We start from the raw sequence: 13,695 nt of genomic DNA, 5'->3' as shown, positions 1-13,695 counted from the left end.
CATAAACAACAATAAATGGAAGGACATTACACAGACAGATATGTGCTGGGTAGAGGTGTCTCTGAAGCAGCCACACTCAAAATATTTTCAGAAGGTCACACAAAGACAAAGGAGAGGCTTACAACAAAGACAGCAGATCCATGTTCGATTAACTGTACCATCACTGCAGTAAAAGCTGTTTCCAGGAAGAGAAAGGACTAATACAAGCAAGGTACATTTGGTAGTATGCGTTCATGGTCATGCATTCAGTGATATTTCAAATGCATCCAACTCTGCAACTTAAACTTAAATTCATTATTCTGGTTCACCAGCCAGGATTTAGATTATATGGTTGAGTCTTTCAGTTCTCATGATCTCACTGCTGTAAGCCTGAAGGCAGCTAAATCCAGAAGACACACTCAGACCGTGGATGTGTTAAGGTTAAGATTATGATTAAAATTAATTCCTGTGAATGTTGGTCACTGGGAACATAAGGTGAAAAGCAGGAAAAAGCAGAGAGCCAGTGAGCAATAGTAAGTTACGGTAGTAGTGGAGAAAGTCAAGCATTTAGCATTTAGCAAGCTGGAGACACAGATGTTTTGCTCAGGAGTGGGTGGACACCAAGAGAACATAGGACTTGCATCAGGTAAAGTGTTTGCTGACACATTAACAACATCAAATAAGTCAGCTGATAGCACTGACGGCTGTGTTTCGGCTGAGTTTATTCTGCCCCCTAGTGTCCAAAAAAAATTGCTCACCGCAGCTTAAAATGTTTCCAATAGCAACACTGACATCCATCATGATTAAAGTCAGTGTGAAAGTAAAAGGCGCTCCATACGTTCACCTGCCCTGCGCTACATGAACATCCCATCTGCATTGATGTGAAATGTTGCAGGTGAATAAACATTAATCACTAATTAGTTTGTTACATATGTATACACTAATTATTTGCATATAAATATAATTTTTAGGCGATGCAGTTCCTCCAGGAGGATCATTAGACTCTTGGAACGACTGCCAAACAGTGGGGGGGGGGTGCGGCTGGGTGGGTATAGATTGATATAGATTGCAAATTCACTTCCTTGTTCTGTATCTGCGTCTGCCAAGTGCCTATGCCATTCAATATGGCTGGTCGCCTCACAGACTACTAGTGTTTCCACAGTGGTGAAGCGCACATTTATACAGCCCAGATGGCTTGGCAGATCTTTTTATTAATTCTTTCTCTCTCTCTCTTTTTTTTTTTAAATGTGAGAAACATTTTTTTCATTGCAGTTGACCCTGTTCGAGTGACTGAGGGTGTATTCCAGTGGAACCAACTGAAACCAACCAAACCCCCCCGAAACCACAAAAGATCCTCGGCCATGCAGCCAGTCTGAGGTTGTGCTCAAACTCATCCATCACTGGTGTCACACTCAGCCATACATGGCAACCTTGAGAGAGAGAGAGAGAGAGAGAGAGAGAGAGAGAGAGAGAGAGAGAGAGAGAGAGAGAGAGAGAGAGAGGCACACAGAGAGGGAGATAAATAGGTAGATATGGAGAGAGAGGCCTGGTCTCATCTGGACTCCCCTGAGGAGAGGCTGTGGCCTGGATGATTATACAGCTACAGATGATGTCAGAGGAGGATCCCTGCCACCGAGAGAGCACAAACACACAAGGCCACAGCAGAACGCGTTTGCAGGGGCAACTTCAATCTGCACGTGCTTCCATCATGCTCAGGAAGAACACAATAAGCGCTCATTTGCATCCCGTCCCTGGAGAACGCGCAGGATCACACGCCAGATAAAAATTCAGGCGATGGATGGTTTAAATCATTGTATAAAAACCGGAGAGATAAAAATTTTGCCATTGCAATTAAGCTGCGGGATCTAAAAATCTTGCCAAATTTGCTGCTGGCCTGTCGTTTGTCACGTCGGGCACAGAGCAGTGAGAAAAACACCTGAACGACTCACGTGTTCTGCGAGAAAGCTCAGAAGGACAAATTATGCAGATAAATAACATTAATTGATAAATACAGCCATGTTCAGAGCTTTCAGAGAATTCCACGTGCACAAGCTAGAAAAAAAAGCATTCAACAATTAAACACAAAGGAATCCGTTTAAGGAAATGTAGCGACATCCACAGATTTATGCAAATGAGCCTTCACATGCGCTCTGTACATTTGTTAACTTGCACTCGCCTGAGGCTGCAGACAGATCTGCTCCACACACATGAAAGAAGGGGGGGGGGGGGGCAGGAGAGAGGGGAGGGAGGAGAGAGTGCAGCCCACTGCTCAGCACTCAGCACACGGAGGAGCTGCAGCCTGGTGATGCCTGCTGCAGCCTCCCTCCTGCAGCTACAGTACAGCCGAGTGCTGGGAATCATTGATCTGTTCTTCCTGCTCCTCATAGAACAATAGAGGAGGCATGGCTCCTTATTAACCATGTGGGTCCACAGCAAAGGGTGGCCCCTACTCCAACACATACCGAGCTGCACATTTGATTTTAACATAATAAAGCATAAAGAAATGGAGGTAACTGCCCGTATCAAGGGCCAGACTTAAATGAGAATATTCTTGTTGAGAGCTTGTGAACTCATTTGACTCCTGACATGATGGTGTGTGTGTGTGGTTTTTTTTTTAATTCTTTCAAACCCAGCAGCGTTAGTAGTGTTTTAATTAAACAGGGCCTCGTGCTTAAATTCAAGCGTAATCTCTGAGAAGACATTTCATCCAGCGTCTCACAACGTCTTTGTTGTTACAAGCAGCGATCAAAATATGTCGTAGCAGACAAGCGCGAGCGAGCGAGCTCCACACTCAGGCTAATGTTTTGATTTGCTGTAATTCCAGTCACACAGTGCGGAAGGCATAATCAGGTGCTCTCACCCTCATGTCAATCACAATGCTCCCCTAAATTATTCATGGCTCTATATTTTATTTATGACTATATTTTCCCATGCCACCTGAAAGTTCGCAAAAGCCGGTTCGCCGGCAGAAACAGAGCTGCCAAAGCACTTCATGGAGACAGGGCTGCTTTCATCTCTCACACAGGCTGGGAAAGCTGTGGGATGTGGGGTTCATATACTGCAGACAAGCCTTATCATTTATATATAGCCAGTATCATGTAGAGATCTTGAATCAGTTTTTTTTTTTAATATGCAAAACATTTGCGCTGTTATCTCAGAAAATTCGGGAAGTAGGCCAGCTCTGCATGTGATTAGAGTATACGGTGAATTAGAGTGATATAAAAAAAAAACAAAGTGACACAAAATACTTCCTGGGAAAACCTGATGGGAATTGTTATCCAGGATACACACCTGCTTTAATGGGTATTGTTCAATGTTTCAATGATTTTAATTAATACTGGTTAAAGTCTGATTACCTGACAATCAGGACTGTAAAGTGAAATACAGGAGAGTCTCTGAGATGACTGATCAAGATTATATTGTTAATTTTCACCTCTAGAGTAGAGCATGGACACATTCTTGATGGGTTGGTATGTTTGTTTCATGTTACCTTTTGCAGCCATAGTTCAAATATAGACTAAAAAGCAGAGACACCACAGCGAAAGCACTGCTTTTTCATGCAGCGATCAATTTGGAGATTTGGGGCTATTTTGCTCCCATAACACGTCTTCTGTCAGACTGGTGGAAAGATAGCGTTCAAAATGCACATTTAGGTGTGCATTTTACTTCACATTTCAGGAAACATTTAATTTTACAATGTATATGTTTAAAAGCTAAAAATTATTTTTTCCTCCTAGACTGAGCCAGAAACTTCAGTGACATTTACATTCACCAAACTCTCCAGTTTTATTCCTGTCTACATTCTGAGGGGTTTTACAGAGAGGTTAGTTTATATATCATTCATCGCCTGATTTATATAACATTTTATTCTGAAGCACAAGGTAAAAATGGATATTTTATGGCTACTGATGGTATTTGCTGATATATGCAGTGATCATAAAAAGAAGTATCCAAACTTCCCTTTGACCAAGAATTTTTAATTTGGCTTTATTGGTGCAAATTAGTGCATATTTAGTAAGCTAATGCATCATTTGCCTATGTAAACATCACAAAATGTATTTGTGTTAATGTGAGTTATCACCTGGGGAATTTTCCAGGTGACATCTGTTGGTTCAAAATTTTCATCCTATTCACTTGCAGAGTCTCACCTTAAGATGAAAAAGATGTCCTTATTTGGAATTTTGAATTCTGTCATGCTGTTAAACTATTATGTTGAGATCCTTTAATAACAGAAATGGTGTTTTTTTCTCTTTAATTCCTCTTTGCAGAGCTATCAGATCTTTTTTCTACATGCCTTTCTGTTGCTCATGTCGACTATGAGACATTAAATAGTCACACATTTGGTTAAGAAGTGCTGAAATGAAAAAATATCAAAACATCTGCATTCTTACTTGCACAAAATGTATTTTCCAGGCTTTTTGTCACAAAAACCTTTGTCACAGCATGAGACACACCGAACTGTTCCAACACAAGCAAAAAGCTTATTTTTGTGGCTGTAAAATTAAATTTAAAGCCACTGAAACTTTGTCTCAAATCCTCTATAACATTAGATACGCATCAATCACTTTTAAATCCACCGACCGTCATCAGATTCTGATTCAAGTGTTGCTAAATGTGGCATCAAGTTTTTCCAACTGAGTCCACTTCAAACCAGTAAGAAGACCAGACAGAAAACTAGAAATACTGAAATGTCTCAAGTGCAAAAACCAGAACCTTCCTAACTGCATCTAAAAAACTGTGTGTTCATGCTGGACCCCAACACTCATGAGAGGAAGCTAATTGGGAAAATAGGTTTTCAATACCGTTAAAGAAAAGGCCTCTAATCTGGATTTTAACAGATTAAATCCGAGCTAAACTAAATGCACTTCATTTATTTGACATATTTAAAAAGGAAGTCTCTTGATCTACATTATCTCTTCCACAAATGAGACCTGGTCAAAACGGCAGCATAGACTAGTTAGCACACACTCACATAAAACTGTTTAACATTAACATACAGTTACAGATTCAGGGTGCAGAACTCTGAAGTTATACAGTGGAAAGAAATGGACATAACCTCGTTTTATCTCAAATGATTTGATCCAAATGTCTTGTTTTAGTTCATCAGAGCATTCCTTAGCTTGAACCAGTAGCTCCTTGTTAATCAATGAAAATGCATAATTTTTACTGATTGCTAAACATTTATATGCAAAGAAAATAACTACAGAATCATTTCAGATGTTGATATTTGTGCTCACATTGTCTGCATTAAGTATTTATGCAGCGGCAAACCATGCAATGACAAATAAAACTCATTACGAGAGAAAAATATGTCTTTTTTTCTTAGCGCTTAATTAGCTGGCAACAGACAAAAGATTCCAAATAGGTGTCATGGCAACATCTCAAGAGAGCACAATCCTGAACCGCCAAAGCCCAGAGCTCAGCCAGGAAGGAGCCAAAGACACAAAAAGAGTCACATGAAAAGCTCCTGAACCCTGCTGAGACACACAAAGCTGCTCTGTAATCTAAAAGGTTGATATTAGTTCACGCTGCACACCTACTGCAGACGTCAGTGATGCTTGGGATTTTAATACCGCGTTCGGGAAAATAAACCAGCGACAATTAATGAAAAACAGGAGTGCAGAGGGTGCCAGTGGCTGTTTTTTTAAGAACGTGAATTGTGTATATCACACCGAACATTTCAGGTCCATCTAAAATGAGGGAAGGCTGCTCGCTCTGCAGACACACAATGACGCCTGCCTGTTAGCTCGTCGCTTTAACCAAACTGTTTGGAAAAATCCTTGAACGATGTGATGTTTTATTGAAAACTAGAGAAAATAGAAGTTACTATAAGAGTAAAACCTGCTAATTTTAAGAAAATATGGACACCTTTTATATCATATTTTTCATGGTCACTGAGCTAAAAATACAAGTGACTTAAAGTGCCTGCTTATGGTCGTAATAAGCTGTATCAACATATTATTATTCAAATATATATGACTTATTATCCTGCTTTTCTACTTTTACATGTTATGCATTGTTGTAGCTTGCTGTGGAGGGAAGGAAGGCTGGCCTTCAACATTCTGTGCAGTTATATTTCATGTATACAGGGATGCTTTTTCATGTACAACATGGAGACTGTTGTTAGACTGAGCTCACTTACCTTGTCCAGGTAGCAAAATGTCAAGCAGCCCACTGGGTTTGTCAGAGAGCAATCATTTTTTAATGACTTGCTTTACATACTGTAAAGTATATGACCCTCTCACCTGACTCTGAGCCTCCGGGTCAGGCTCAAGGACGTGAATTCTTGCTGTCCCCACATAAAAGGAAACAACATTGATTTGGCCCTGCATGTGAACCTTTGTGTGCCGACAGTTCACCCACAGCAGCCTCCCGCAGAGAGACTCTCCTTAGTGCTGTTAAGCTCTAACACCTTTCCTGTGAATCTTTAATGGACCACATTCACTGCTATCAAGCTTTAGCCATCTGTGCTACAGTATGTAATAGCGGCATGGCTGAATCACTTATTCAAATAAGCCAGCTTAATGATACTGCTTTTCACAAGTAAATACATCTACTTAATGTTTCAGTGTCCTTTAACTCAGTGCCACATGTACTAATTAAATTCTGCTCCTCTGAGGACTGGGTGTTGATAGATTGAGGAAACAGATGGATTGAGGAAGGGGGGGGGGGGTACACAGTCACAAGAAGAGAGGCCCCACTCCCCAAAGACACACACACATACACACACACTGGCCACCCCTCCCCACCCTCACCTTTCAGATCCCAATCACAAAGACGGAAACAGTTGTGTGATTGCGTGTGCACGGTCGCGTGTTTGAGCGCATGCTTTCCCACATGACGATGGACTGTTCGGTGCTTCCTTTTCTTTTCTGACAAAAAAGGCTGGTGGAGGAGCAGTAAAGGAGGCAGGGGAGGACGCTGCCGCTGCCATATTCTGGCCTGATACGCAAAAAAAACCCATCCAGTTCACGCCAGGATGCTGCTGCATCTTTTGATTCCATTAATGTGACTAATGATGTGGCTTCATGAGCAACGGTAAAAATAAACTCCATTAGTAGTTACTGCTTTGGAAACATGTTAAGGCCTGTGAGTTCCCTGTGTTTCAGGGAAAAAATAAAAATCAAGCATATACGACAACACACTCCAGACAGAATATGTCCTCTTTTCATCATGTTGATATCAGAGGCATCTCTCTGGTATAATCCAGAGAGAATAGTGCAGCTGTCTGTATTGACTAAACACTGTTGTCTGCATCAACATCACATCATATCTTGTTATCAGAGGGTCTTTTGTGGCAGCGTAGCAACAGTTGTGCGAGCTTTGAACCATCTATCTCGCAGGCATGAATTCAATATGTTAATGTGTGGTGAGGAGAGCAGCATGATGGCAGTGAGGGGGAGACGTGGTCTTACCTTTAGCAAAATGTATTACACTGCAGGGACCCGCCTCAGCTCTGCGAAGAAAAAGGGGGAGAGAAATGTAAGTGATGAGCACTCTGCAGCCACTGGGAAGGTGATCATTTCAGGGGCTGCATGCAAAGGGTGACTTTAAATGATGCTTCATGTTGTACCAGCTAACAGGAGGTGGCACAACAAGATGAACACAAAGCCTTTATTTTCCGATGCACGTGTTATCACAGCAGCAGCACGCAGGTTTTGTCAGGGAAACTTTGCAGTTTCAGCACTGATGTACGGATGATTGACAGAGCTTTATCTCAATCTCTTTGTGAGCCACTCTTTCCTCCCATAGCTGAGGAGGGGGAGCGAGGCTGTGGAGGGGAGATGGGGGGTGTCCCCAGGGAGGCATGAGGGGAACAGACTTTCTGCCTCCTCTGCCTGTTCTGCAGGAGGCTCTGCGGGGGAACCAGACTCTCTTCTCCCTGCGGTCCGCATGAGAGCCTCTCGGCCAGTTGGCCATATACCAGTCAGCTGGCTCCTCGTGCTGTACCCCCGCATGACACACATGTGCAACCTCAAAAATAAAGCTCAAACATGCAGGATCCCTCAGGCTCTTTCAGACATGTGCACCTTTTGTGCACAGAGCGTTTGAGCAATAAAACGGTCCATAAGGAGGAACAAAGAAAACGCGCTCTAGATGCAGGCTATTACTGTTAATTCTCACATTTGAACCACCATCTAGTTGCAGCAGATGTCTGGAGCAGAGTGACTGCTGAGGTGTGATGCCCAGAAAGAGTTTGACAAATGGACCCGTGCAGGGATGAGTCCCAACACATCGAGGGAACACAACAGCAAGCAAATGTCAAGTGAATTCATGCAAGAGACAAGACGTTAGAAATACAGATCACAGGCCTGTATTTTTCCATCTAACCCATGTGTTAAAACACCGGCCTATCACATGTAAGATTGGTCACACTCACCATTCATTTCGTTACTATCATCCAGCCAGTCAATGACGCCCCTCTTTCAGCGGACCGCTCTTAAATTCCTCCCTGAACCATGTCCCGGTTCCCCTCCACCGCTGCGGGATCATGAAAAAAGCGGAGCCGGGAGGAGCGCGGGGCGAACCGGCACAATTTGTCGCATCTAAGAGCGCTTGAACAGGCTCTCCTTCCGGCTGCTGGGGGAACAATGGTGCAGCATCAGACTGACAGCTCCGCGGACAACGTGACTTCCTCCGTCCAATCGTGCTTTCATAAAGCAGGAATGAGCCGCAGAGCGCTGCCGCCTGCCCAGCGTCGCCTCCAAATCCCACAGTGTCATCATGTGCGCCGGCTGCTGCCAAAGACACCGGGCTTCATCAGGGCGCTGGAGCACAGTTATGGGGATTTTAACAGGCAGCAATTAATTATGAAATGCCCAAATGTGCGTGTGTTAATGGGGAGTCTCAGTGATTGTGGTGAAGGGAAGGCTGCATGAAACAAGACTTCTGCATGAGCTCATTTCTCTCAGCTGGGCTGCTGCTTTTATTTTAGAAACTTTGCACCACCGCTGCAACACACGTTTGTCATGCTTCTTCTATGTGCTGCACTACTGTGGCCTCTTTAATAGTTAATGGCTTTCAAACAAGCCCCACGTGGTCATAAGTGATGGTGTTTTCTGAAAGGAACACAGGCGCCTTGGCAAAGACCCACAGGCCTGATACAGTGTTACATGTCAGAGCAGCCGGGTGTGAAAGGTTCGAGCAGGGAAGCTTAGCGTTTATGTTGCGTTGAAAGGAAATAAAAAGGCTCGACATCAAGTCTTCAGTACTGGATTTCTCGAGGTGAAATAAATCAGTGAAGCACAGCGACATCTTGTGGTCAAAGCGTTCAACTACAGGTGTCCTGCAGGCCCTGGCTCATTTTAAAAAAAACTCTTGTCATGTTCATTTCCAAACAGAGCCAGGAGTGTGGGTGGGTGGGTACGGCTGGTTCTGAGTCTGCAGAGATTAAGAGGAGAGGGAGTCATGTTCTCCCCTCATATTCAATATGATTTACTGTAGCATGCTTGTTATTTACAGGGCATGCAGGAGATAGTGTAGCATTTGGAAAAAACAGAGTTATAGTTCCTGTTTTAAGCCTTTATTTAGCCAGAGAAAGTATTATTTCTCTGGCTATTATTATCGTTGTTACCATTATTATTATTATTTCCCATAAATGCTTCATCTGCCTTTTTAACAGCAGGAATTTTGACTCATATTAGCGATAGCGCAGGTGTTACTAATAACATCTCTGTTCTAATTAGTGTCCCAGTAAGGCATGACAGTGAGCCAGCAGGCACATATCCTGAAACTGAAGCAGCTAAATGGAATTCAGCCATCACTGATTTTATTATGAACACCTGTGATTTTCCTTCTGTGACATGTCAAAATGTTTTCTGTGAAAAAGGCCTGCTGTCACTTGCAGTCGTGCACGAAGCCGCCCAGTGCAAGCACAATCATCTGCTGGTGCTTTCGCAGGTGCGGCATAGCGCCTCTTTATGGCATTCACTAAGGTGTCACATTGCCACAAACGTGTCAATAACTTGACACTGATGTGGTTGAACAGGAAGGCTGCCTGTGCTTCTCACAAGGAGCAGCAGGTGAGGCTAAAGAGCTCATTCTGACAAACATTCATGCAGCAGTGTCTCACACGCTCGCCGTCCAGCCACCGGTCTTTATGTGGGCACACACAGGGTCGAGGTGAACAGAAGGCCGCTGTGTCAGCCATGCAGAGATACAGCTGTGGTCTGAAGCAGGGGGATCACATGGTGTTGAAACAGAGACACGCTGTTGACATGGCTGATTTCAAGGAGTACGTAAAGTGTTTAACAGTAGCTCAATCTGACCTCCGTTTAAGGGGCATGAAAACAGACGCAATGTGTGCAATCTTTGTGTTTTCTGATTTTCTGAACTGAATGCCAAAGCACAGTGTTTAAATCAGGCATGTCAAACTCATTCCATAAAGGGCCGTGTGGCTGCAGGTTTTTGTTCCAACCAAGGAGGAGCACACCAGGCTGGAATCAATTAATCAGTTGGTCTCAGTCTTCAGCTGATAACTAAGTGAACCCTTGATGTAGATTGGTTGGCCTGGTGTGCTCCTCCTTGGTTGGAACAAAAACCTGCAGCCACACGGCCCTTTATGGAATGAGTTTGACATGCCTGGTTTAAATAGATACACCAACCAGTACAACACAGGAATTAGAGAGGTATTTACACATATGGCATCAGCAGAAAGTCCTGGGTTATGCTAAAAGTCCAGTTAATACACAGTTTGGGAGCATTGCTGCAGTGTCAACTGAATGTTGAATCAGCGCATGGGATTCTCTGTTTCTTCTTTCTTTCTTTTTGTCTTGTGTCGGCTAACTTCTCATGTCAAATTAAAAAAAATGTTCTAATTATCCTAAATAATATAAGAGGGCCTGGAAAATGAACCGAGCTCAGGGGGCCAGATTCTCAGAAAGTTGTTACAGAACTGCACCAGAACCTGCACAATTATTTCTGAAGTATTAGCCTTTATGGCATTACAGGACAAAAAAACAAACAAACAGTAAATTGGATTCTGGGACTTGAAAGTGCACCAACCGTTGTGACATTAAGTGCCTTCATTTCAATATCCGGATGTATTTTAATGCTTCAGAATTCCCAAATGCTCCCTACTTTAAGCACGACTCTGTTTTGGTATCCTCATTAGTGCTCTGGTGTTCCCTTGTGGCCTGTTATGTTAGCACCTAGCACATGAAAGATGACAAATCATGAAAGACGTGTTTGAACACTTCACATGAGGTCAATCTCAGGATAACTGCGTCATTCACTGTTTCTCTCTTGCTATGTTTTTGAGAAGTTGGAGGGAAGTGGTCTGCTGTATCAGTGTAACCTGATGGCTGTGAATGCATGAAGGGCCAGGCTCTATGTGATACTCCTTTCTGGCCTTTCTGAATTATGCATTCCTCTCAGGTTAACAGTGGATATCTGGTGTCCTTCGTTCAACACTTCACCGTGGACAGGTCAAGCATTAATATATAGATTTTTTTTCTTCCATTTTGGTTAAGAAAAAGCTTCTGTATGTCAGTTCAGAGAATTATCTCCATATTGTCTTATTCCCATATTATGTGCGTTATTATAATGTGTGAACATGTGTGCGTTTGCTGGGGTGCATACATGTGTGTGAAAGGCCTCAGCCACACGTGGTACCAGAATCACTAAAGTGTGTCTCTCTTTAGGAAGCTCTGGAGACCTTTTGTGCACAACCTGTCAATTCTCTCCCTTTACAGGAGCCCCTCCGGCTGCAGAGAAAGTGGAACCCTGTCGAGTGCGGTGACCTGTATCCTCTCCCTCCTGCAGTCAGAGCACCCGGTGATACGATTGCACCACAATGGAAATTCAATCAAGAGATGGACCGGGGCGAGTAGCAACCACTCTCCTGTCCCTCCCCTGCTGGCCTGCTTATTGATGAATTCATCTGAACAGAAACTTTAAACACATCTGGATTAAAGATACTTCACCGTTCAGGAAGGTGGCCGGGAGGGAGGGAGGATTATCAACTTCGCTGTCACCAAATGTAAGTACGACTGTTTTTCTCTTTGTGGTTGTGTGTGTGTGTGTGAGTGAGTGTGTGCGTGTGTTTGTGAATGCAGTGAAGGTGATAATAGTCAGGAGATTTTATTGGAGGTTTGTAATAATTATCACCTGCAGTCAAAGCTTTATATAGTAAAACATAACCAATACCATGCACCTCATCAGTGATTATTGTCATGTTGATGGATTTATGGCCAAAGCTTCACTAACACCATCCTCTCAAAGTAAGATATGCTGCTAAATGTTAACCTTTGTATATGCTATCCAGATGGTATTTTAGTGACAAACTGGCTGACGTGGGAAGCAAAAAGGCAACGATGGCAACATGTTAGTCTTTAAACTCATTTCCTCGTGAGCAACTACCTCCCGTGTTCTTGCTCTTTTCCAAAGGGATCAGTCCTCACTAGCAGAGAGTCACTCTGTATGAAGTCTCGCTCGCAGCTGTGACAGCCTCTCCACGTTAATGGGAGAGTAAGGATAAACAGGTATAATGTGGGACTCATTCGCCACTCTCAACCATTAGTAGGAAAACATCCATCTGCTGATTGATGGCTTGCTCAATCAGTTGTTGAGCTACACTATGTGCAGTTTGCCCGTGAATGTGCTCCAAACACAAGCAGCGCGAGCACGTGCTGTAAAATAAACGGTGCATTTTCCTTTCAGAGCTGCACTAATCAATTTATTTAGTCGAATGACTGTAACGTAAAAGGGGTCGCTTGCGGTGGTGAACCCTCGGAAAACTAGCATCTTTCAGCCCTTTGTTTTAAGGCCCACAGTTCGCTCCGACCACTTTCACCAGCCCTGTTTCCAGCTGCAGCCAGCAGCAGTTCTCATTTAAAAAAGGGCTTTGAAGAACCTTCTGGACACTACCTTCCAAGCATCAGACTGCAGAAAGTCAAAGTTAGCATCTAGCTTGTGAACAATGCCAAATGATGGTCTCGTGTTGGTGGAGACCAAAACAGAGCTAAAAGAAGAGTGACTATTGGGGAAGAACATGACTGCAAATGAAGGCTAAATTGATGTTTCTTCGGTGTCTGCTGGATGTGTGATAGGCAACGGTTTGCTAACTTGTTCACCTTATCAACTTTACAAGGTGATAATATGTCAGTGTTGTGTTTACAGCTTGTTCTACTGCCCCTGAGTGGCCAAAAAAAACAAACAATTAATGCTGCTTTAGCTGCTCTGATTTTGTCAAAATCCTATTTGATAAAAAAGATTGAAATGACATCTGGCAAAGTTGCTCATTGTAACTTTGGGATATTCTTTATTCACCAGAGTTTGATGATTAATGCAGGGGTAGTCTGAGTCTGTTAAGTCAGCACTGATGCAGAATCCACTCCAATGAGTTTGATGAATGCGCTACTGTTAGCATGATTTTGTAAAGTGTGAGAAGTAGTAACTTCACAGCGGATGCTATTGTTCTCACTAATCGTGCACAGTGAGAGGAACAATGAGCTAAATCAGTCCAACGCGAATGATTTTAATAGAGGAAGACAATCTGGCAGCATGCAGAAATACATGATTAGCAGTGTGTGGTAGCCAATCATGTCATATTCCAGCACTGCGAACCGCTGCCGAATTTGAATGACAGGGTATCCATGACAACTGTAACAAATGGGTGTGTATGCACAATAGTAAATTCTCATTTAGTTTGAAAGAAACCAGCATATATGTCAAGATGGGCTATGTAGCATGTTAGCCTCTAAGGCTCTCAGTCTG

Source organism: Chelmon rostratus, chromosome 13 (assembly GCF_017976325.1).
Source record: "Chelmon rostratus isolate fCheRos1 chromosome 13, fCheRos1.pri, whole genome shotgun sequence".
Taxonomy (NCBI): Eukaryota; Metazoa; Chordata; class Actinopteri; order Chaetodontiformes; family Chaetodontidae; genus Chelmon; species Chelmon rostratus.
The sequence above is the reverse complement of the archived record's forward strand: the minus strand, read 5'-3'. Positions refer to the sequence as shown.